The 23169-nt window shown below is 47.5% G+C and overlaps 1 protein-coding gene across 2 annotated transcripts in view; it reads right to left on the bottom strand.

Moving 5' to 3' along the window:
* The window catches only part of KDM2A (lysine demethylase 2A), a 601751-nt gene that overhangs the window by 98921 nt on the left and 479661 nt on the right, over positions 1-23169 (bottom strand). The window lies entirely within an intron of this gene.

The raw sequence follows: 23169 nt of genomic DNA, 5'->3' as shown, positions 1-23169 counted from the left end.
GGAATGTGACTGAGGCCAAGGGGACAGGTTGGTACAGGAGAGAGTAAATAGTGACACACACATGCACATACGCTCATTCTATCTGACTCAGATATGGCAGATTTCAATCTTTTTTTTTTTTTAATAATTTCAATGGATAGTATCAATGTTGATATTTTAACATTTTGCCCCCCGCTTTGTATAGATTTAAATTTTCACAGTTGTGGGAATCCTGGGGCCTGTGTGTCACACAATGGGGGAGGGAGCCAGGCAATCATTTATTGGCAGTGGATGCTGAGATTCAAAACAATAAAGCTTTATAACTGTTACATGAGGTTGACAGTTTGTGATTTATCAGAATATACCAACTCAAATCAGTTCTCAAGCAGTTGTTTTCTTGCCTTGCCCAGTCGTACATTTTTGCTGGTTATTGAAGGAGACAGTTCTTCAGAGGTATGTGTGTATGCTGAAATTGACATTTACCAACATTCATCAATAAAAATAAAATCCTATTTACACTGCAGATGGGAGGTGTGATGCCCAGTCCAGGTTGACCTGGTTAACCTGTGGAACTCATTGCCAGAAGAGGTTGTGAAGGCTAAAAGTCTAAAAAAAAGATTTCAAAAAATAATTGGTTAAGTTCATAGAGGTCCAGCAATGGATGTTACCCAAGATGGTTGGGGATACAATCCATGCTCTGGGTGTCCCTAAGCATCTGACTGCCAGATGCTGGGACTGGATGATAGAGGATCAATTTCTTGATAATTTCCCTGTTCTGTTCATTCTCTGTGAAGCATTGGGCACTGCTGGAAGACAGGATATGGGGCTGGATGGACTATTGATGTGGCCATTCTTATGTTCTTGGGCAGACTCACACTAGCTCAACTCAAGCTATTGCCATAAACGTAGGACTGTGGCTGGAGTGGCCCAGATGGTGGCTTGGCTTAGCCAGTGGAGCTGAGATCCAGAAGCCATGATGGGCTCTACACTGCTATTTTTGCCACACCAGCTAGAGCAGAGCTAGTGCAAGTTTGTCTATTAGGCCTGGGTATTACGGCTCCTGCTTGCAGTGCTGACGTACGCTCCTAGTCCACACATGCGTGCACTAGGTCAGCAACCCCCAAAGTTACACAGTCACGAGTCAGGCCCCTAAGAATCAGGAGAGCCACTTTGAAAACTGGAGACTGGCCCCAACCAGGATTTTTTTTTTTTAAGATCAAAAAGTGAAAGACACAATTTAATTTTTTTGATCTCCTCCTGCCTCACTCCCACAGTACGTGTGTGTGTGTGTGTGTGTGTGTGTGTGTGTGTGTGTGTGTGTGTGTGTGTGTCACACACATAATCACAGCATGCTGAGAACGGGGATTCTGGCCCAACTGGAGGAGCTCTCAGTGCACAGCTTCTCCTTGAGCCCCAAAAGTCTAATAGATTCATTCTGCGACCCACCTGCTAGCCACACACCTGTCCCTCACTCAGACTTCATGTCCATGTCCCCTGCAGCTCCCAGACCTTGGTTCTTCAACCCCCTTCTCTTAGAACTGACGGTGCAAGGATGCAGAGGGGTGTGAGGAATGAATGGGGCCAGATCCCCAGCTGGTGTGAATTGGCCATAGCTCCACTGGAGTCAATGGGGCTGGATCCTCCCTGGTATGAATAGGCTGGATGGAATTGGTGGTATCTGAAGGCCCAGAGAAGGAGGAGGAATCCAGAGCGGGTGTAATAAGTCAGGAAGCTATAAAGCCTGTGTCCTGAAGTTCTGCGCTAGGGAGTTCATTACTGTCATCTATTGGTGAATTGGTGGGAGCCTTCCAGAGCTGCTTCATGACTTCAGATGGGCAGATGCTTCCCAGGGGAGGAGCTTTCCACTGCCTTCTATTGGTGACCCAGAGAAGTGACTGAATGAACCAGAGCTCATTTGCATTTTGTTATCTGTATGTGTAGCTATTGCCCTTTCACTGTATCTTGTCGCTCCCCTGATAATGAGTTTTTTCCTCTTTAGATGCAGTTCTCTCTATCGGTCTGTTTGGGAACAACTGGTTTCCATTCTAATCAGGGAGGACAGGGCTATCTGCTATGATGCACCAAGTTGTTATTAATTAATGAGCAATGTCTGTTTAATTTTCAAACTGCGGGAATGGGAGTCAGGACTCCTGGGTTGTTTGTTTTATTTTTACAAGCTTTGGGTGGGAGTAAGGTCTTAGAGTGGATTGGGGAGACTATGGGGAATATTGACAAAACTAGCTCACCAGATATGGGTTAAATGGTGGAACCTCAAGACTGAACCATGTAGCCCTTTCCTTAGGGGCTGGAGACAGATCTGTCTGAACTCTAGACTATGTGACCCATGGACCGCAACTGAGTGGAGTGCTTGGTGAGGAAGGCAGAAATGAGTGCTAAGGGTGGGGAGCTGAGCTAAAAGATTTTGACCAAAGACCTCATGGAGTGAGTGCCTTACCTAGTAGTCATATATATATAATAGCTGATTTATTGTTGCTGTGCTTCCCAGAGTGGATTCTGTGTCCCTTCCCCATCATGCCCCAGGGGTTTGAGCATTGGCCTCCTAAACCCAGCATTGTGAGCGCAATCCTTGAGGGGGCCATTTAGGGATCTGGGGCAAAAATCTGTCTGGGAATTGTCCTGCTTTGAGCAGGGGGTTGGACTAGATGATCTCCTGAGGTCCCTTTCAACCCTAATATTCTATGCTTCATACAGTTATCTTTGTTTTATACCTGATCACTGCATGTGAGTGGGATAGGGATATCTGTTAAGGTCACCTGTGGAAGGTATTTAGTTTTTTTTCTTCATGTTTCCGAGTGGAGGCTCAAAGTGTTTGTTAAGAGGAACCCTAGATATTTGAATCTGGCCCTCTTAGCTGCCCACCACACCTGGCAGAAGACTTGGTCAGATCTCAGGACCTTGGCTGAGTGGTGGAGTTGTGACCCCAAGAGAAAGTGTGGGAGCTGGGTAGACCTGGCCATGCACTAAGTAAATGATCAATAAGTTGTTTGAGATGTGTAAACCCATATTAACTGTGGATGGGGTGCTGCCTCTCTCTGGTTGTTGGATTGTGTCTATTGGTTAATAAGCTAAAGAAGCAGCTATACGAGCAAAGAGGCTGGACCAGGCTTAAGTAGCAGAGGCTCCAGCTTTTTAGATCCAGAGGTTGTGGGTTTGATCCCACACGTGGCTAGAGGATTGTCACACCCACATTGGTTCCATTATCTCTATGACTTCCTTGCAGTCACCAGGGAATAGGAGGGGCATCCAAAGTCCAGGGTGCAGGCAGCTTGCCTGAGCCAGAGCCTTTAGATGGGCTTATCAGCATTGGCACAGGTTTCATGGGAGGGCAGGTCCCACAGAGTCTCACCTTGGTGCTGAATGCCACCCAGCCCCCAAATGCCCCCCAGGGTAAACCTGGCCCCGCCCTCCTCCCCTGCCAGCTCTGCCAGTGCCCCTCTACCCTTCCTCACAGCCCCCTGCTGTCCCAGCCCTGAGCTATCTCCCACAGCTCTGCCCATGCCCCCAGTCCCGACTCACAGTCCCCCCTGCTATCCCAATCCCCTAGGTTCTGTATTTTTTTCTCTTCCATTGAGGCCTAGTCTACACTAGAAAGGATTTGCTGGTATAGCTATACTCGTAAAAGTCTGGTTGGTGTCACAGAGTGGGCCCAGGGCTAAGGCAGGCTCTGTGCCTGCCCTAGCTCTGCACGGCCCCCGGAAGCAGCTGCCGGGTTCCTACAGCCCCTAGGCGCATGGGTGGTCAGGGAGGCTCTGCGTACTGTCCCTGCCCTGAGTGCTGGCTCTGTGGCTTCCATTGGCTGGGAACCTGCAGATGCGAGGGTAGTGTGTGGAGACTCACTGGCCGCCCATGTGTCTAGGGGGCCAGTGAACTGGCGGCCACTTCCTGGGAGCCGCAGTAAGTGCCACTGGGACCCCACACCTCATCCTATGCCCCAACCCCCTGCTCCAACCCTGAGTCCCCTCCTGCACCCAAACTGCCTCCCAGAGTCTGCATTCTGCACTCCCACTCCCACCCCAACTCCCTGCCCCAGCCCTGAGCCCCCTTCTGTACCCCGAGCCCCCTTCTGTATCCCAAGCCCCTCATCCCTGGGCCCACCCCTGATCCCACACCCCCAGCTGGAGTCCTCAGGCCCCACCCCATGCTCCAACCCCCTGCCCCAGCCCAGAGCTCTCTCCCACACCCCAAACTCCTCATCTCTGGCCTTTCCCCAGAACCCGCACCCCCAGCCGGAGCCCTCACTCACCCGCACCCCAGTACCCTGCCCAGTGAAAGTGAGTGAGGGTAGAGGAGAGTGAGCAACGGAGGGAGGGAGATGGAGCGAGCGGCGGGTGGGGCCTCAAGAATGGGCGAAGGTGGGTCAGAGGTGTTCAGTTTTGTGTGATTAGAAAGTTGGCAATGAAGCCAACTTCAAAACAGTGCTTTTGATGGTATAGCTCTGACCAACTCCCTGAATGCAATAAGTTATAGCAGCAAAAGCTGTTTTTGGCTTCTATGACTGCATCTGCACTAGCAGGGTTTGCCCGTGCAGCTATACTGGCAAACCCTTTGTACTATAGACTAGGCCTCAGAGGAAAGGAGAAAAATCCCAAGCCTAGGATTTTTTTACACTGGGACTTTTGCTGGTATAAGTGTACTCAGTGCTTTTTTTGCCTCAGTCTTCACGAACAAGGTCAGCTCCCAGCCTACGGCAGTGGGCAGCACAGTATGGGGGGGAGATGACCAGCCCTTTGTGGAGAAAGAAGTAGTTCAGGACTATTTAGAAAAGCTGGACAAGAACAAGTCTATGGGACCAGATATGCTGCATCTGAGGGTGCTAAAGGAGTTGGTGGATGTGATTGCAGAGCCATTGGCCATTATCTTTGAAAACTCATGGCGATCGAGTGAGGCCCCAGATGACTGGAAAAAGGCGAATGTAGTGGATAGAAAGCTGGCTAGATCATCAAGCTCACCGGGTAGTGACATAGGCAGCGAGTTACCTGGGCCCATGATGCCCATGCTCCGCCAATATTCAGGAACGTGGGCCTGGCTCCACCAATGTTTGGGCTTATATTTGCAGAGCTGTCCATACAGACGTGACAGCTCTGCTGGGACCCGTTCTGGGCACCACCAAAAATTTTATAAACCTGGCGCCCATGGTAGTGATCAATGGCTCCGTGTCTAGTTGGCAGCTGGTATCAAGCGGAGTGCCCCAGGGTCAGTCCTGGGGCAGTTTTGTTCAATATCTTCATTAATGATCTGGAGCATGGCATAGATTGCACCCTCAGCAAGTTTTCAGATGACACTAAACTGCGAGGAGTGGTAGATACGCTGGAGGGTAGGGATAGGATACAGAGGGAACCAGACAAATGAGAGGATTATGCCAAAAGAAATCTGATGGGTTCAATAAGGAAAATGCACTTAGGATGGAAAAATCCCATGCACTGCTACAGACTAGGGATCAGGTGGCTAGGCAGTAGTACTACAGAAAAGGACCTAGGGGTTACAGTGGATAAGAAGCTGGATATGAGTCAGCAGTGTGCCCTTGTTGCCAAGAAGGCTGTGACAATGTGGTTCTAGCGGGACCCAAATGAGAGTGCCAATTCAGGACCAATTGCTCAAATAGGGCAGTCACAGCCTAACGCTGGGGTCTTTCCACTTCTAAGGCAAACCAAACCAGCCAGACAAAAATGACTTTGGTTTCACCCCATTGGCCAACCACAAGTCACACAAGCAATTTCCTTAGACGCTCTAGTCTCCCAGTGTCACCACCAGTCTCACTCGTCCTGGGGAAGAATGATTATGAAAACCAACACTCCAATAAAAGAAAAAGGTTCTCTCGATCCCAAAGAATCAAGCCCCAGACCCAGGTCAATATACACATCAGATCTTACCCACAAATCATGCTGTTGCCAATCCTTTAGAATCTAAAATCTAAAGGTTTATTCATAAAGGGAAAAAGGTAGAGATGAGAGCTAGAACTGGTTAAATAGAATCAATTACATACAATAATGGCAAAGTTCTTAGTTCAGGCTTGCAGCAGTGATGGAGTAAACTGCAGGTTCAAATCAAGTCTCTGGAGTACATCCCCAGCTGGGATGGGTCATCAGTCCCTTGTGTAGAGCTTCAGCTTGTAGCAAAGTCCCTCCAGAGGTGAGAAGCAGGATTGAAGACAAGATGGAGATGAGGCATCAGCCTTATATAGGCTCTTCCAGGTGTAAGAACACCTCTTTGTTCTTACTGTGGAAAATTACAGCAAATGGAGTCTGCAGTCACATGGCCAAGTCCCTGCACACCCTGCTGAATTACAAGGCATATCTGCCTTCTCTCAATGGGTCAATTGTGTAGCTGACAGTCCTTAATGGGCTATCAAGAAGGCTAGGCAGAGCTAACACCAACTCGTCTGGGATTTTTCCCAGAACTATAACACAAATTTGAAATACAGACAGTATACAGCCAATACTCATAACTTCAACTACAAAATGATACAGACATACAGAGAGCATAATCATAACCAGCAACCCATAACCTGGTCTTAGACACCTTATATGACACTCTTTACATAAGATTTGGTGCCACTACAGGACCTTGGTTGCAAACCATGTTTTATATGGTCCCAGTTTATATCAATAACATCACAAAGCTGGATATGAGTCAACAATGTGCCCTTCTTGCTAACAGTATCTTGGGCTGCATAAGTAGGGGTATTGCCAGCAGATCAAGGGACGTAATTATTCCCCTCTATTTGACATTGGTGAGGCCTGATCTGGAGTACTGTTTCTAGTTTTGGGCCCCACGCTACAGGAAGGATGTGGAAAAATTGGAAAGAGTCCAGCAGAGGGCAACAAAAATGATTAGGGGGCTAGAGCACATGACTTTTGAGGAGAAGCTGAGGGAACTGGGATTGTTTAGTCTGCAGAAGAGAAGAATGAGGGGGGATTTGATAGCTGCTTTCCACTACCTGAAAGGGGGTTCCAAAGAGGATGGATCTAGACTGTTCTCAGTGGTAGCAGATGACAGAACAAGGAGCAATGGTCTCAAGTTGCAGTGGGCGAGTTTTAGGTTGGCTATTAGGAAAAAATTTTTTACTAGGAAGGTGATGAAGCACTGGAATGGGTTACCTAGGGAGGTGGTGGAATCTCCTTCCTTAGAGGTTTTTAAGATCAGGCCTGACAAAGCCCTGGCTGGGATGATTTAGTTGGGGACTGGTCTTGCTTTGAGCAGGGGGTTGGACTAGATGACCTCCTGAGGTCCCTTCCAACCCTGATATTTTATGATTCTGTGATATTCTATGCTTGTGTCACAGAAATCACATCTCCTGTAGCAGCAAAAGTTTCTAGTTTTAAAAATATCCTTCCAAAGGGACATAAATCAAACCGAGAAAAAGACACATGGGGAGTTATATTAGTGTAGTAATGCACCATTGTGACTGCTCTGGACAGCAATCTGAACTCGGATGCACTGGCCAGGTAGACAGGAAAGACCCTGCAAACTTTTGAATTTCATTTCCTGTTTGCCCAGCGTCGAGAGCTGATCAGCACAGGTAACCATAACCATGCAATCTGAAAATCGAAAAAGAACACCAGCTTGGACTGTACGGGAGGTACTGGATCTGATCGCTATATGGAGAGAGGGCAGATCGCTATATGGAGAGAGGGCAGGGCTAGCTGAACTACATTCCAAAAGACGAAATGCCAAAACATTTGAAAAAGTCACCAAGGGCATGATGGAGAGAGGCCACAATAGGGACTCACTACAGTGCCGCATGAAAGTTAAGGAGCTCAGACAAGCCTACCAGAAAACCAAAGAGCAAATGGAAGGTCCGGGGCAGGGCCGCAGACATGCCACTTCTACGCTGAGCTGCATGCAATTCTAGGGGTGGCCACCACCACTACCCCACCCCTGACTGTGGATTCTGAGAAGGGGTGTACTCTCAGCCATGCCTGAGGATTCTGCGGACGGGGAGGAGGAGGAGGATGAGGACGAGCTTGTGGAGAGCATACAGCACTCCATTCTCCCCAACAGCCAGGATCTTTTTCTCAGCCTGACTGAAGTACCCTCCCAACCCTCCCAAGGCAGTATCCCAGACCATGAAACCATGGAAGGGACATCTGGTGAGTGTAGATTTGTAAATATAAAACATGGCTTAAAAGCAAGCATTTTTTAATGATTAATTTGCCCCCGAGGACTTGGGATGCATTCGCAGCCAGTACAGCTACTGGAAAAGTCTGTTAACGTGTCTGGGGATGGAGCGGAAATCCTCCAGGGACATCTCCATGAAGCTCTCCTGGAGGTACTCCAAAAGCCTTTGCAGAAGGTTTCTGGGCAGTGCAGCCTTATTCCGTCCTCCATGGTAGGACACTTGACCACGCCATGCATGTAGCAAGTAATCTAGTATCATTGCATGACAAAGCCTGGCAGTGTATGGTCCCGGTGTTTGCTGGCATTCAAGCAACATCTGTTCTTTATCTCGCTGTGTTATCCTCAAGAGAGTGATATCGTTCATGGTAACCTGGTTGAAATACGGGAATTTAATTAAGGGGACAGAGGTGACCGTTCCTACTGGGCTGTTTGCCTGTGGCTGAAAAGAAATCCTTCCCTGCAGTTAGCTAAGCCGGGGGGGAGGCATTGGCACTAAGCTTTTCGTGTTTGGCTAGCAGGGATCTTCCCTGATACCAGCCACATGATAGCGGGAGGGTAAAGTGATCATCCCAGAGAACTGGATTTGGGGGGGAGGTAGTTTGATTTCTGCTGCTGCATGTTAACAGGAAAATTGCAGCACTCAACGGGCTTTGCTTGGTATGTGGGAAAGGATGATGCTAGATATATGAAGGCTGCAGAAGCCTAAAGACAATGGCTTACCATGGCCGCATGCAAGCCGAATTCTGTCGCCTGGACCTGGATCTGTGATCTCTAACACCAAAGCCACAGACACTCAATATTAAGATGCAAAATGCGATCTTGTACTGAAATCACATGTGCTATGTAATGTGAATAGTGTTGTTCACCTTGAAAGAGTATAACCAATGTTCTGTAAAACGCATCTTTTAAAATACTTCTCTCTCTTTTTTCCCTCCTGCAGCTGCAATTTTTTCAAGCCTCCCTCCTCCGTCCCGAAAGCTATCTTAGATAAGGCGGCAAAAAAAAAGGACACAAGACGAGATGTTCTCGGAAATCATGGAATCGACCCCCAATGAAAGAGCTCATCTGAATGAGTGGAAGGTCACCCTATCCCAGTACAGGAAAGCTGCCAGTGAACGTAAGGCCATGAGGTAGGAATGTGAGGAGAGGAGAGACGCTCGAGATGAGAGGTGGCAGGACGCAACGCTGGGGCTGCTGCGTGATCAAACTGACATGCTTCGCTGTCTGGTGGAGCTTGAGGAACGGCAGCAGGATCACAGAGTGCTGCTACAGCCCCTGTATAACCACCTTCCCCCTCACTGTGTTCCATAGCCTCATCACCCAGATGTGTAAGAACGCGGGGGGGAGGAGGGGGCTCTGTGCACCCACCCACTCCACCCCAGTGGAGTGCCCAAGCAAAAGGCTGTCATTACTTTGAACTTTTTTAGTGGCCTTTTCCTTCCCTCCTATCCTCCTCCCAAACCCCACCTGGGCTACCTTGTCAGTTCTCTCCCTCTTTTTATAATCAATTAATAAAGAATCCATGATTTTCAAATGATAGTTACTTTATTTCCTTAGAAAGCAAGCTGTGATCGAAGGGGGAGGGTGGGTGGCTTACAGGGAATGAGTCAATCAAGGGGGCTTGTTTTCGTCAAGAAGCAACAAACAGAACTTTCACACCGTAGCCTGGCCAGTCATGAAACTGGTTTTCAAAGCTTCTCTGATGCGCAGCGCTTCCTGGTGTGCTCTTCTAATCACCCTGGTGTCTGGCTGTGCGTAATCAGTGGCCAGGCAATTTGTCTCAGCCTCCCACCCCGCCATAAAGGTCTCCACCTTACTCTCACAGAGATTGTGGAGCACACAGCAAGCAGCAATAACAATGGGTATATTGGTTTGGCTGAGGTCTGAGCGAGTCAGTAACATGTGCCAGAGTCCCTTTAAACGTCCAAATGCACATTCTATCACCATTCTGCACTTGCTCAGCCTGTAGTTGAACAGCTCCTGACTACTGTCCAGGCTGCCTGTGTATGGTTTCATGAGCCATGGCATTAAGGGGTAGGCTGGGTCCCCAAGGATAACTATAGGCATTTCAACATCCCCAACTATTATTTTCTGGTCTGGGAAGTAATTCCCTTGCTGCAGTCATTTAAACAGAGTAGTGTTCCTGAAGATGCGAGCGTCATGAACCCTTCCCGGCCATCCCACATGGATGCTGGTGAAACATCCCTTGTGATCCACCAGTGCTTGCAGTACCATTGAAAAGTACCCCTTGAGGTTTACCTACTGGTTGCCCTGGTTCTCCAGTGCCAAGATAGGGATATGGGTTCCATCTATCGCCCCACCACAGTTAGGGAATCCCATTGCAGCAAAGCCATCCACTATGACCTGTACATTTCCTTTGGTAGCAGCAGCTCAGTGATTGCTTTGGCTACTTGCATCAAAGCAGCTCCCACAGTAGATTTGCCCACTCCAAATTGATTCCCGGTTGACCGGTAGCTGTCTGGCATTGCAAGCTTCCACAGGGCTATCGCCACTCACTTGGAAACTGTGAGGGCTGCTCTCATCTTGGTATTCTGGCATTTCAGGGCAGGGGAAAGCAAGTCACAAAGTTCCATGAAAGTGCCCTTATGCATGCGAAAGTTTCGCAGCCACTGGGAATTGTCCCACACCTGCAACACTATGAGGTCCCACCAGTCTGTGCTTGTTTCCCATGCCCAAAATCGGTGTTCCATGGCTAGAACCTGCCCCATTAACAGCATGATCTCCAAAGCACCGGGGCCCACGGTTTGAGAGAATTCTGTGTCCATGTCCATGTCCTCATTACTCTTGTCACTGTGCTGTCGTAGCCGCCACCTCCTCGCCTGGTTTTGCAGGTCCTAGTTCAGCATAAACTGCACGATAATGCGCGAGGTGTTTACAATGTTCATGATTGGTGTCTTGAGCTGAGTGGGCTCCATGCTTGCTGTGGTATGGCATCTGCACAGTTCACCCAGGAAAAAAGGCGCGGAACGGTTGTCTGCCACTGCTTTCACGGAGGGATGGGGAGGATGTACCCAGAATCACCAGCGACAATGTTTTTTGCCCCATCAGGCACTGGGATCTCAACCCAGAATTCCAATGGGTGGGAGAGACTGCGGGAACTATGAGATTGCTATGGAATAGCTATCCACAGTGCAACGCTCAGGAAATCGACACTAGCCTCGGTACATGGACGCACACTGCCGAATTAATGTGCTTAGTGTGGCTGCGTGCACTCAACTTTATACAATCTGTTTCCAAAAATCAGTTTTTGTAAAATCGGAATAGTCCCATAGTGTAGACATACTCTGAGCCAGGGCCTTCGGGGCTGTGTGCACCTATGGAGCAGGTGGTTCCTGAAGATGTGCTGCCACCCTATGGCCATTTCTTGTCACACAGTTTCTCATTTCTGCTCTGTTATTGTGTCACACTTGTTTGGAAAGCCAGCATAGAACTTCAGACACTCAATGGGCTAGCGAAGAAGGGTGTCAGTGCTTGAAGCTACCCCATGCTCATACTCCCCCTCAGTGCTGGGGATTTAATTCTTCCCACCAAACTCTGATGCATGTGTCCATTCTCTGCAAGGGAGTAAGAGCAAATCACAGAGGAATCTGGGGACCCTGAAAGTCCCTGGCAAAAACACTTGGGAATGGGGAGCACCCGAGCCCTGCTATTTCTGTGTTCTGGTGGCAGAGGGAGACTTTAAAATGCCCGCTCACAGAATCCCATTTACTGGCCCTCAACAGTAGGAGCTGCTCAGAGCAACAAACAATGCAGTGTTTGTCATCAGGAAACAAGACCCCATGCGCCAGCCATGCTAACAAACATGGGTTCAAAGTGCAAATAAGCACATGCTTGCTGGCTTGGTGTGTGGCTACATGAGGGGGTGCTTACTCCACAAAAGGCCTGAGGAGAAAGGAAGGGCCAATTAATCCTTTGACGGGGCGGCACCTGGAGGAGAGTCAGGCCCAAGGGGCAGGCTGAGTTGTTATTAAACTAGGAAGTAGCGTGTAAGAAGGGGGCTGCAGTATCATAGGCACTGACTCCGGGGGTGCTCCGGGGCTGGAGCACTCATGGGGAAAAATTGGTGGGTGCTCTGCAACCACTGGCAGCCAAGCTCCCTACTGAAGGGCAAAGCACAAATGTATGACACCCCACCAATGAATGCTTCAGAGCCTTTATGCATGTTCCAAGGGGACATACAACTATTAAAATATTTATGTGGTGTAGTGCAAAACAAATGAAAAGGAGAACTGGTCATGGTGTCCCTCCAGCCAAGAACTTTTTTCTTGGGCAAACCAGTTAAGAATAGCCAGCTTACCACTGCTCTGCAGGTGGCTTCCATAAGTCTGCTGGTCAGTTATGGGGGAAAAATACATAACTAAAAGCAATAAGCATGGCTGAGAAAGCAAGGGATCTGCAGGGATATGCTGTGGAGTGTTGCTTCCATTCCTATAGCATGTGGACAGAAATCAAGGCTCAGCCCGCATAGCTGGGACAGTGGTTTTCAGATGATGTCAATTAATGTTAAAAGCTGGATGGACAGAAAAGAAGAGAGTAAATTAGCGGTATCTGCCTGATGTGATTTTCAGGAAAAAGACAGGATACTGAATATGAAAATGTAATTTGACACATGGCTCTGCAATGCCTGAGGTTCTTGCATTAAACACACGTTTGTTTCCTTTTCCCTTTTTCTGTTAGAATGAATATAAGTAAATGTTTCTAATGCAAATTTACAGCATTCAGAATGCAGCCAGGGCAAGTCAATAGGATTTAGGGGTGTATCTTACCTAGATGCTTTTGTAAACTGCGCTAGGTGGCTGTCTGCATATTTCAGTGCCTAAACTTGTTTGTTAATCTGACTCTAGGACATTATTTCTTTTCTTTTGACCATTTTTTCCAGATCCACAGATGTTCACTCATTACATTTCCAAGGAGAGTTTGCAGGCAGCAAAGAGACATTTGCAAACAGCCTTTAAAGAAGACAAAGAGAGACGCACACACACACATCATTAGCAAATACAGATAATTTGCCTCAAATTGGGCACACTTAAAATCCAAAGACAAAGTAGTTGCCAAGGGCTCTTTTTATATTAAATGGAAACAAAGTATTATTGGCCCGATCCTGTTCCCACTGAATGCAAAGGAAATTTTGTCCCAATTTCAACGGGAGCGGGACTAGTCATCATGTAACTATTAGAATCCTGTACAATTAGGCAGAACACCGGGGAACATGATCTCTAATTTCTATGGTTCTCTGATCTAGAGCAATGGTTTTAAAACTTTTTTTCTGGCAACCCAATTGAAGAAAATTGTTGATGTCCACAACCCAACGGAGCTGAGGATGAAGGGTTTGGGGTATGGGAGGTACTCAGTGATGGGGCAGAGGATTGGGTGTAGGAGGGGGTCAGGGGTATGGGTGCAGGGTCTGGGGTGATGCCAGGGCTGAAGGGTGTGGATGCATGAGGGGCCTCCAGGTTTGGGGAGGGGGCTCAGGGCTGGGGCAGAGGGATGGGGTGTGGGAGGAGGTCAGGGATCTGTGCTGGGGCCAGGGATGAGGGGTTTGGAGTTCAGAAAGGGGATCCAAGTTTGGGGGGGGGCTCAGGGTGAGGGGAGGGATTGTGGCAGAGTTGGGACGTAGGCTTACCTTGGGCAGCTCCTGGTCAGCGGCACAGTGGGGGTGCTAAGGCAGACTTCCTGCCTGTCCTGGCACCGAGGACTGTGCTGTGTCCCAGGTCCGGCTCCCTAGGTGGAGGCGCGCAAGCAGCTCCATGCTACTCTCACTCAAAGGCACCGCCCCCCAGCTCCCATTGGCCAGTTCCCAGCCAATGGGAGCGAGGAGCCAGTGCTTCGGGCAGAACAGGTAGGGACTAGCCTACCTTAGCAGGGCAGCACCGCCAATAGGACTTTTAACGGCCTGCTAGGTGATGCTGACCAGAGCCGCCATGACCCAGTGTCTTACATTCCGCGATCCAGTACTGGGTTGCAACCTGCAGTTTGAAAACCACTGATCTAGGGTAATCTCCATCTCCACAATAGGGTCTACCAGGTTGGATGGTGTAGGGATCTGTGATGAAGTGGGGGATTTTCTTAGAGTTTTGCATGAATACTCTGTGGATCTAAGTTTTCCCTGTGTGTTGCATGTTTAACATGGTGGCGGGAGAGGGCTTGTTGCAGAGGCCCAGGTATGACTTCGCCTAGCAGTCGTGACCCTGGACAACTGCCTGGAGATGGGGTACCCTAGCGACTGGTAATCTGGTGACCAGGAGGCTCACCCCAGCTTGGCAGTCAGCTGGTTCTGGCCAGTGGGAGGACAATGGGTGGAGGAGAGAGGACCCAGGTGACCTGACCAGCCTGTTTCAGCCAGTGGGGGAACAAAGGATGGATGAGAGGAGGCCCAGGTGGCCTGTTTACCTGGGACTGAAGAGAAAGGATGAAGGAGAGGCTGTTGAGGAAGATGATATAGGATGCTGGGCTGGAAGGATGGGGCTTCTGGACTGCGGAGAGAGGGCAGCCAGAGCCCCACCTGAGTGCAGGGGAGACTTAGATGTGTTGTGCTGAGGGTTCCTAGGACTGAGAGCCCTGAGAGCCTCCTATGTTGTCAGACACTCAATAAACCCTTTTGTTTTGTGCTGTCTGAGGCTATGGCTACACTTACAGAGTTTTTTCACTGTCAGTTTCAACAGTGAAGTGAACCGGTGAAAGAAAAGCTCTGGTTTGTGTATTCAGTTCATGGAATCATAAAATATCAGAGTTGGAAGGGACCTCAGGAGGTCATCTAGTCCAATCCCCTGCTCAAAGCGGGACCAATCCCCAACTAAATCATCCCAGCCAGGGCTTTGTCAAGCCTGACCTTAAAAATCTCTAAGGAAGGAGATTCCACCACCTCCCTAGGTAACCCATTCCAGTGCTTCACCACCCTCCTAGTTAAAAAGGTTTTCCTAATATCCAACCTAAACCTCCCCCACTGCAACTTGAGACCATTGCTCCTTGTTCTGCCATCTACTACCACTGAGAACAGTCTAGATCCATCCTCTTTGGAACCCCCTTTCAGGTAGCTGAAAGCAGCTGTCAAATCCCCCCCCCCATTCTTCTCTTCTGCAGACTAAACAATCCCACTTCCCTCAGCCTCTCCTCATAAGTCATGTGCTCCAGCCCCCTAACCATTTTTGTTGCCCTCCACTGGGCTCTTTCCAATTTTTTCCACATCCATCGTGTAATGTGGGGCCCAAAACTGCACACAGTGCTCCAGATGAGGCCTCACCAATGCAGAATAGAGGGGAATGATCATGTTCCTCGATCTGCTGGCAATGCCCCTACTTATACAGCCCCAAATGCCATTAGCCTTCTTGCCAACAAGGGCACACTGTTGACTCATATCCAATTTCTTGTCCACTGTAACCCTTATGTCCTTTTCTGTAGAACTGCTGCCTAGCCATTTGGTCCCTAGTCTGTAACAGTGAATGGGATTCTTCCGTCCTAAGTGCGGGACTCTGCACTTGTCCTTGTTGAACCTCATCAGATTTCTTTGGGCTCAATCCTCTAATTTGTCTAGGTCCATCTGTATCCTATCTCTACCCTCCAGCATATCTACCATTCCTCCCAGTTTAGTGTCATCTGCAAACTTGCTGAGTTTGCAGTCCACGCCATCCTCCAGATCATTAATGAAGATATTGAACAAAACTGGCCCCAGGACCGACCCTTGGGGCACTCTTCTTCATACTGGCTGTCAACTAGACATGGAGCCAATGGTCACTACCCATTGAGCCCTATAATCTAGCCAGCTTTCTATCCACCTTATAGTCCATTCATCCAGCCCATACTTCTTTAACTTGCTGGCAAGAATACTGTGGGAGACCATATCAAAAGCTTTGCTAAAGTCAAGGAACAACTCATCCACTGCTTTCCCCTCATCCACAGAGCCAGTTATCTCATCATAGAAAGCAGTTAGGTTAGTCAGGCATGACTTGCCCTTGATGAATCCATGCTGACTTTTCCTGATCACTTTCCTCTCCTCTAAGTGCTTCAGAATTGATTCCTTGAGGACCTGTTCCATGATTTATGTTCCATTTTATGCATCCAATGAAGTGGGCAGTAGCCCATGAAAGCTTATGCTCAAATAAATTTGTTAGTCTCTAAGGTGCCACATGTACTCCTGTTCTTTTTCATGATTTTTCCAGGGACTGAAGTGAGGCTGACTGGCCTGTAGTTCCCTGGATCCTCCTGCTTCCCATTTTTAAAAGATGAGCATTACATTAGCCTTTTTCCACTTACTTTCACAGGCATCAGAGAGTGTTTACATTTGCAGCATGTCCATCACCTATAAGAGCAGTGCACTGAAGGCAACTATCCCACAGTGCAGCTTTCTCCATTTTTACAATAGGTCCTGTGGGAATGGGGTGGGGTTATTGGGGGCATCCTGGATCCCTGCACAGCCTCCTCTCCCCAAACACTGATCAGCTCCAGTAGCTCAGCATTGCTCCAAGCAGGGGATTGTTTGCTCCCTGGAGCAGGCATTGTCACCTGGCACGATAAGTGAGCACTTGCCAAGAAAACAGGAAGGGGAGTTCCTGGGGCTTTACTGGGGGACAGGGTGGATGTCTGTTTACCTGGCATCAGAGCTTCAGAGCTGCTGGCCAGAGTGGTCACCTAGGCACTGTGGGATATCTTGCAGAGGCTAAAAGCTCTATAAACTGGAAGAAAGTGTCTTCACTTGCACATCATCGCAAAAGCATCACCGGTAAGAGCTGTATGCCTCTTGTGGAGGTGGTTTTCTTTTTGCGGTGAAACTTCTGAGTTTCACCACAAAAAGTCATTGGCAAGTGTAGCTGTTCCCACAGTTTTTGTGCAAAAAAGGGACTTTTTCCGCTTTAAATGCTAAGTGTAGACATGCCCTGAGAGTCCCTGCAGTCTAAAGATGAGGGTGGCATTATTTCCTCTGGGTGTGGAGGCCCCAGGGGACCAGAGTGAGTGGATTCCCTGAGGGGGCCCACAGCAAGCTACAGGCGTGCTGAAGGCTCGGAGAAGTATGGTTCCAGGAGGCGGAAGGGCCTATGCCTTAATCCCTGACAGAGAATGGACCCCCGAGAAAGGCTGTCACACTGAAGGGGGTTCCTCTCAGGAACCATACAGAGCCGCGAGAGAGCACGAGTCCTGTGAATCCATGACAAGATCCAAGTGGCCATCTCCATTGTTTGCAGTGGAGGACTGTCCTTCTTCTATGGGATTTTCTTAATTTTAAAAGACACTCTGGGGAGCATCCTGGAAGGATCCCCTGAATCGTTGGTTCCAGTAGCTTCCCAGCGAAGAAGTATATCCGGTAGAACTTCAGAGTTACAAACACCTTGGGAATGGAAGTTGTTTGTAACTCTGAAATGTTCATAACTCTGAACAAAATGTTATGGTTGTTCTTTCAAAAGTTTACAGCTGAACATTGCCTTAATACAGCCTTTAAACTTTACTATACAGAAGAAAAATGCTGCTTTTAACCATATTAATTTAAATGAAACAAGCACTGATACTTTCTTAACCTTTTCAAATCTTTTTTAAAAACTTTCCTGTTATTGTTTTTAGTTGTTTATGTTTAACACAGTACTATACTGTTTTGCTTTTTGTTTGGGTCTCTGCTGCTGCCTGATTTTGTACTTCTGGTTCCAAATGAGGTGTGTGGTTGACTGGTGAGTTTGTAACTCTGAGGGTCTACTGTAACCAGACTGATGCTGCTGTTTATAGAGGATGTCAGGAACGTAATAAAAATGAGTGCCACCTAATAATCTAACTTCTGATGGAAGGTCACAATACAGAGGGTGTTGATAAATTGTATAGTCAATTGCTTGACCACACTTCGATTTGTTATGAAATATACTCAATAACAATAACAGTCAGGTTTATTAATCTGGTACAGGAGAAAGCTTCTATAAGATATCTCCGAAGAGCAGTCCTGTGCAGCGATGTTACGTTCACTTTACGCAGAAGGTGTGCTCCCACATTTCAGCTGGTATTATTTATCTGACTTGACAAGTTACACACTTCTTTACACATCACTAAAATCTAACCCATCAGTTTGTCACTGTTCCCTAACTTGCTGTTCTGTTCACAGACTCATAGACTTTAAGGTCAGAAGGGACCATTATGATCATCTAGTCTGACCTTCTGCACATCACAGGCCACAGAATCTCACCCACCCACTCACTCCTGTAACAAACCCCTAACCTATGTCTGAGTTATTGAAGTCTTCAAATTGTGGTTTAAAGACCTCAAGGTGCAGAGAATCCTCCAGCAAGTAACTTGTGCCTTACACTGCAGAGGAAGGCGAAAAACCTCCAGGGTCTCTGCCAATCTGCCCTGGAGGAAAATTCCTTCCTCACCCCAAATATGGTGATCAGTTAAACCCTGAGCATGTGGGCAAGACTCATCAGGCAGCACCCAGGAAAGAATTCTCTGTAGTAACTCAGATCCCCCCCCATCTAATGTCCCATCGCAGACCATTGGGCATATTTACCTGCTAATAATCAAAGATCAATTAATTGCCAAAATTAGGCTATCCCATCATACCATCCCCTCCATAAACTTATCAAGCTTAGTCTTGAAGCCAGATTTGTCTTTTGCCTTCCATCTCTCTGGGTACGTCTACACTACGGGATTATTCTGATTTTACATAAACCGGTTTTATAAAACAGATTGTATAAAGTTGAGTGCACGCGGCCACACTAAGCACATTAATTCGGCGGTGTGCGTCCATGGTCTGAGGCTAGCATCGATTTCCGGAGCGTTGCAGTGTGGGTAACTATTCCATAGCTATCCCATAGTTCCCGCAGTCTCCCCCGCGCCTTAGAATTCTAGGTTGAGAGCCCAGTGGCTGATGGGGCAAAAATCATTGTCAAGGGTGGTTCTGGGTAAATGTTGTCAGTCATTCCTTTCTCTGGGAAAGCAACGGCAGACAATCATTTCACGCCCTTTTTCCCTGGATAGCCCTGGCAGACGCCATAGCATGGCAACTGTGGAGCCCGTTCAGCCTTTTTTTAACAGTCACCTTATGTGTACTGGATGCCGCGGACAGAGGCGATACTCCAGCGCTACACAGCAGCATTCACTTGCTTTTGCATGATAGCAGAGATGGTTACCAGTTGTTCTGTACCATCTGCTGCTAGTGTAATTTAGCAATGAGATGACAGTTATCTGTCCTTCTGTGCTGTCTGCTGCTATCATGGGTGCCCCTGGCTGAGATCAGCTGGGAGTGCAAAAACAAAACTGGGAATGACTCTCCGAGTCAATCCCTCCTTTATGGTTTCTAAAAATAGAGTCAGTCCTGCCTAGAATATGGGGTAAATGTACTAGAAAAGCAGTGTATCAGAAAGTACAGCTGCTCTGTGTCAGATCCTGCAGAAATGATGAGCTACATGCCATTCACAGGGGGTGCCCCTGCAACAACCCCACCAGTTGCTTCCCTCCTCCCCCAACCTTCCTGGGCTACCATGACAGTGCCCCCCACCATTTGTGTCATGAAGTAATAAAGAATGCAGGAATAAGAAACACTGAGTTTTTAGTGACATAAAATGGGGGGAGGCAGCCTCCCGGTGCTATGATAGTCCAGGCAGGACATTAAGCAGTGTGGGGGAGAGAAGCCCAGCATCCCACTGCTATGATAGTCCAGGCAGTACAGAATCTTTTCTTTTCACATGAAAGGGAGGGGGTTGATTGAAGCTCAGCCGCCACTTGCTACAATGAAGACAGTTACCAGCCATTCTGTACCATCTACTGGGAATCATTCCTATTTTCACCCAGGCACCCCAGCCAGCCTCACCTGAAGCCAGCCAGGAGCACTCACAGGTTGATAAGAAGGACAGTTACTAGTTCTGCTACACCATCTGCCACCGGGGAGAGGAGAGGAGTGGATACTTCTCTTCACTGCTGCAGCATCTCGTCTACCAGCAGCATTCAGTAGACATAGGGTGACATTGAAAGAAGTCAAGAAATGATTTCTTTCCCTTTTCTTTCACGTGGGGGGAGGAGTAAATTAACGAGCTATTCCCTGAACCACGCTGGACAATGTGTTTGAACCTACAGGCATTGGGAGCTCAGCCAAGAATGCAAATACTTTTCTGAGACTTCTGTGGACTGTGGGATAGCTGGAGTCCTCAGTACCCCCTCCCTCCCTCCATGAGCATCCATTTGAGTCTCTGGCTTCCCGTTACGCTTGTCACGCAGCACTGTGTAGCCTGGAGTTTTTTTTTTTCAAACGCTTTGGCATTTCGTCTTCTGTAACGGAGCTTTGATAGAACAGATTTATCTCCCCATACAGCAATCAGATTCAGTATCTCCCGTACTGTCCATGCTGGAGCTCTTTTTGGATTTGGGACTGCATTGCCACCCGTGCTGATCAGAGCTCCACGCTGGGCAAACAGGAAATGAAAATCAAAAGTTTGCGGGGCTTTTCCTGTTTACCTGGCCACTGCATCTGAGCTGAGATTGCTGTCCAGAGCGGTTACAGTGGTGCACTGTGGGATACCGCCCGGAGGCCAATACCGTCGACTTGTGGCCACACTACCCCTAATCCAATATGGTAATACCGATTTTAGCACTACTCCTCTCGTCGGGGAGGAGTACAGAAACCAATTTAAAGAGCCCTTTATATCAATATAAAGGGCCTCATAGTGTGGACGGGTACAGCGTTAAATCGGATTAACGCTGCTAAAATCGGTTTAAACGCATAGTGTAGACCAGGCCTCTGTTATGGATACTGGCATTCCAGGTAGTGATCCAGGAAGGTACTTCCCTAGCTTGCACTAAGATGTAGAATGAACATGCCTTGCTTTTGGCAACTTTCCTGTCTGCTTGTGACAAATGATTACTTCAGCAAATGCAAGGTGTTATGGCATGCTTAGCCTAAATTGGGCTATAGCATACATGAACAGGATTATGTGAACATAAGAATGAACAAACTGGGTCAGACCAAAGGTCCACCTAGCACAGTATCCTGTCTTCCGACAGTGGCCAATGCGAGGTGCCCCAGAGGGAATGAACAGAACAGGTAAAATGATTATGAAATGTTTTGAACACTTCATTTTGTGCAAAATTCTGAGATTTCAAATCAGGACAAAACCAAATGTCAAACTCTTAGAATTTCCCACAAGATGGAAATGTTGTGGTTTTTTGGTTTTTGTTTTTTGGTTATTTTTTGTGCACAGACTCTGTTATCCCTTCATGGAAATGAGGCCCTGCAGCTCAGCTGCCATAAATCCTCCAAGACCAATGCTGATCCCTCCAACCTTGTGGCCACTCTGGATTTACAGATCACCTCCCCAGGGACATATGAGAGAGGAAACAAATAGACACCTGGGCTTTGCAAAGGGGTTCCAAACCCAACTGCTCTTGACATTGGACTTCACAAGAAAAATTCCGATCTATACACAACAATAAAACACCTGTTACCATTTGCCTGCCTTGGTTTCCTCACCACTCCAGAATGTTCTTCTGGGTTTGGAACAGTGTCCTTTCAGGGCTGATCTACACTACGGGGGAAAATCGATCTTAGATACACAACTTCAGCTACGTGAATAACGTAGCTGAAGTTGAAGTATCTAAGATCGAATTACTCACCGTCCTCACGGCGTGGGATCAATGTCCTCGGCTCCCCCTGTCGATTCCGCAACTCCGTTTGGGTTGGTGGAGTTCCGGAATCGATATAAGCATGTTCGGGGATCGATATATCGCGTCTAGATGAGATGCGATATATCGATCCCCGAGCAATCGATTGCTACCCGCTGATACGGCAGGTAGTGAAGACGTACCCTCAGATTCCACATCCCCTCTCATGGACCTTTCTTTTCATGCCTTCCCCCCCGGAACATGGAGTCTGCCCTCTCTCTCCCCAGTCAGCTTCCTTTGACTTTGGCTGGACCCGCTGTCAAAAAGCCTGTGCCTTTGTTTCTCTTTTTAACCCTGTGCTGTGACACCTCTGTCCCTCTGTTTTTCTTTTTGGGGATTTTCCACTTGCCCTCTGGTTGAACTTGGTTGAATTGGTTTTCCAGCATGGGCACCCTCCTTTGCTCTTTAGCTTCTTCCAGAGTAAGTGATACATGTCAGGATCTTGTTAGTCCATGGTGGACATGATTGAGGCATTCAATAATAAAAGCAATTGCATAAACTTAACCAGAATTCATATTCTGTACATAGACAGATTCCCTAAATAGTCACAAAAACACACTGAAAAATTGTTTCTTACACAGAAAGCTCTGCTCAGCTTTAATGGGAAAGTTGCTAAGCTCCTTTAAGTGCAAGAAAAGAAATGGTCACACAGTGGCAGCAAAGCCTCAGGAATGTCTGCTTGATAGAAACACAGAACTCTGACATACTGGTTCAGAGCATTGTCCTGATTAGAACCAGTTGGAAATTTTTGTTGAAATAGTTTTCTATCAGAAAATACTGTTGTGAGGAAACTGAAAGTTTTTGCAAAATTGTATCAAATTTTAATGAAAATTCCAGGCAAAACAAATTTTCCCCAGAAGATACATTTTCCTTGTGGAAAAATGTCAGAATTTTGCTGTACAATTAAAATGTCATTCATAAATGTATTTTGTTTTTTATTTTTGTTTTTACAATGTATCATGACATGGCAGTAACAATAGTACGTTGTGCAACATGTCTATATCATGTTAAGTCAGGTCATAATAGTCTCTTTTTTAAAACATGAAGAACAGCTCCTACTTACTACAGATTGAAACAATTTATCTTTCTTCCTAGGATAAAAAGGTCTCCTATTTGTGTTGTAATGGAACAGATGACATTTGGGTATAATTTCTATTTCTCAGGAATTTTGAAACGTCAGTATTTCCTGGGAAATTAGAAATTAATAATTATTGGAGATATACCTATTTCCTAGAACTGGAAGGGACCTTGAAAGGTCATTGAGTCCAGCCCCCTGCCTTCATTAGCAGGATCAAGTATTGATTTTTGCCCCACATCGCTAAGTGGCTCCTCCAAGGATTGAACTCACAATCCTAGGTTTAGTAGGCTAATGCGCAAACCACTGAGCTAAGTTTCAACCAACTGTAA

Source organism: Gopherus flavomarginatus, chromosome 5, assembly GCF_025201925.1.
Source record: "Gopherus flavomarginatus isolate rGopFla2 chromosome 5, rGopFla2.mat.asm, whole genome shotgun sequence".
Classification (NCBI taxonomy): Eukaryota; Metazoa; Chordata; order Testudines; family Testudinidae; genus Gopherus; species Gopherus flavomarginatus.
The sequence above is the reverse complement of the archived record's forward strand: the minus strand, read 5'-3'. Positions and strand labels throughout refer to the sequence as shown.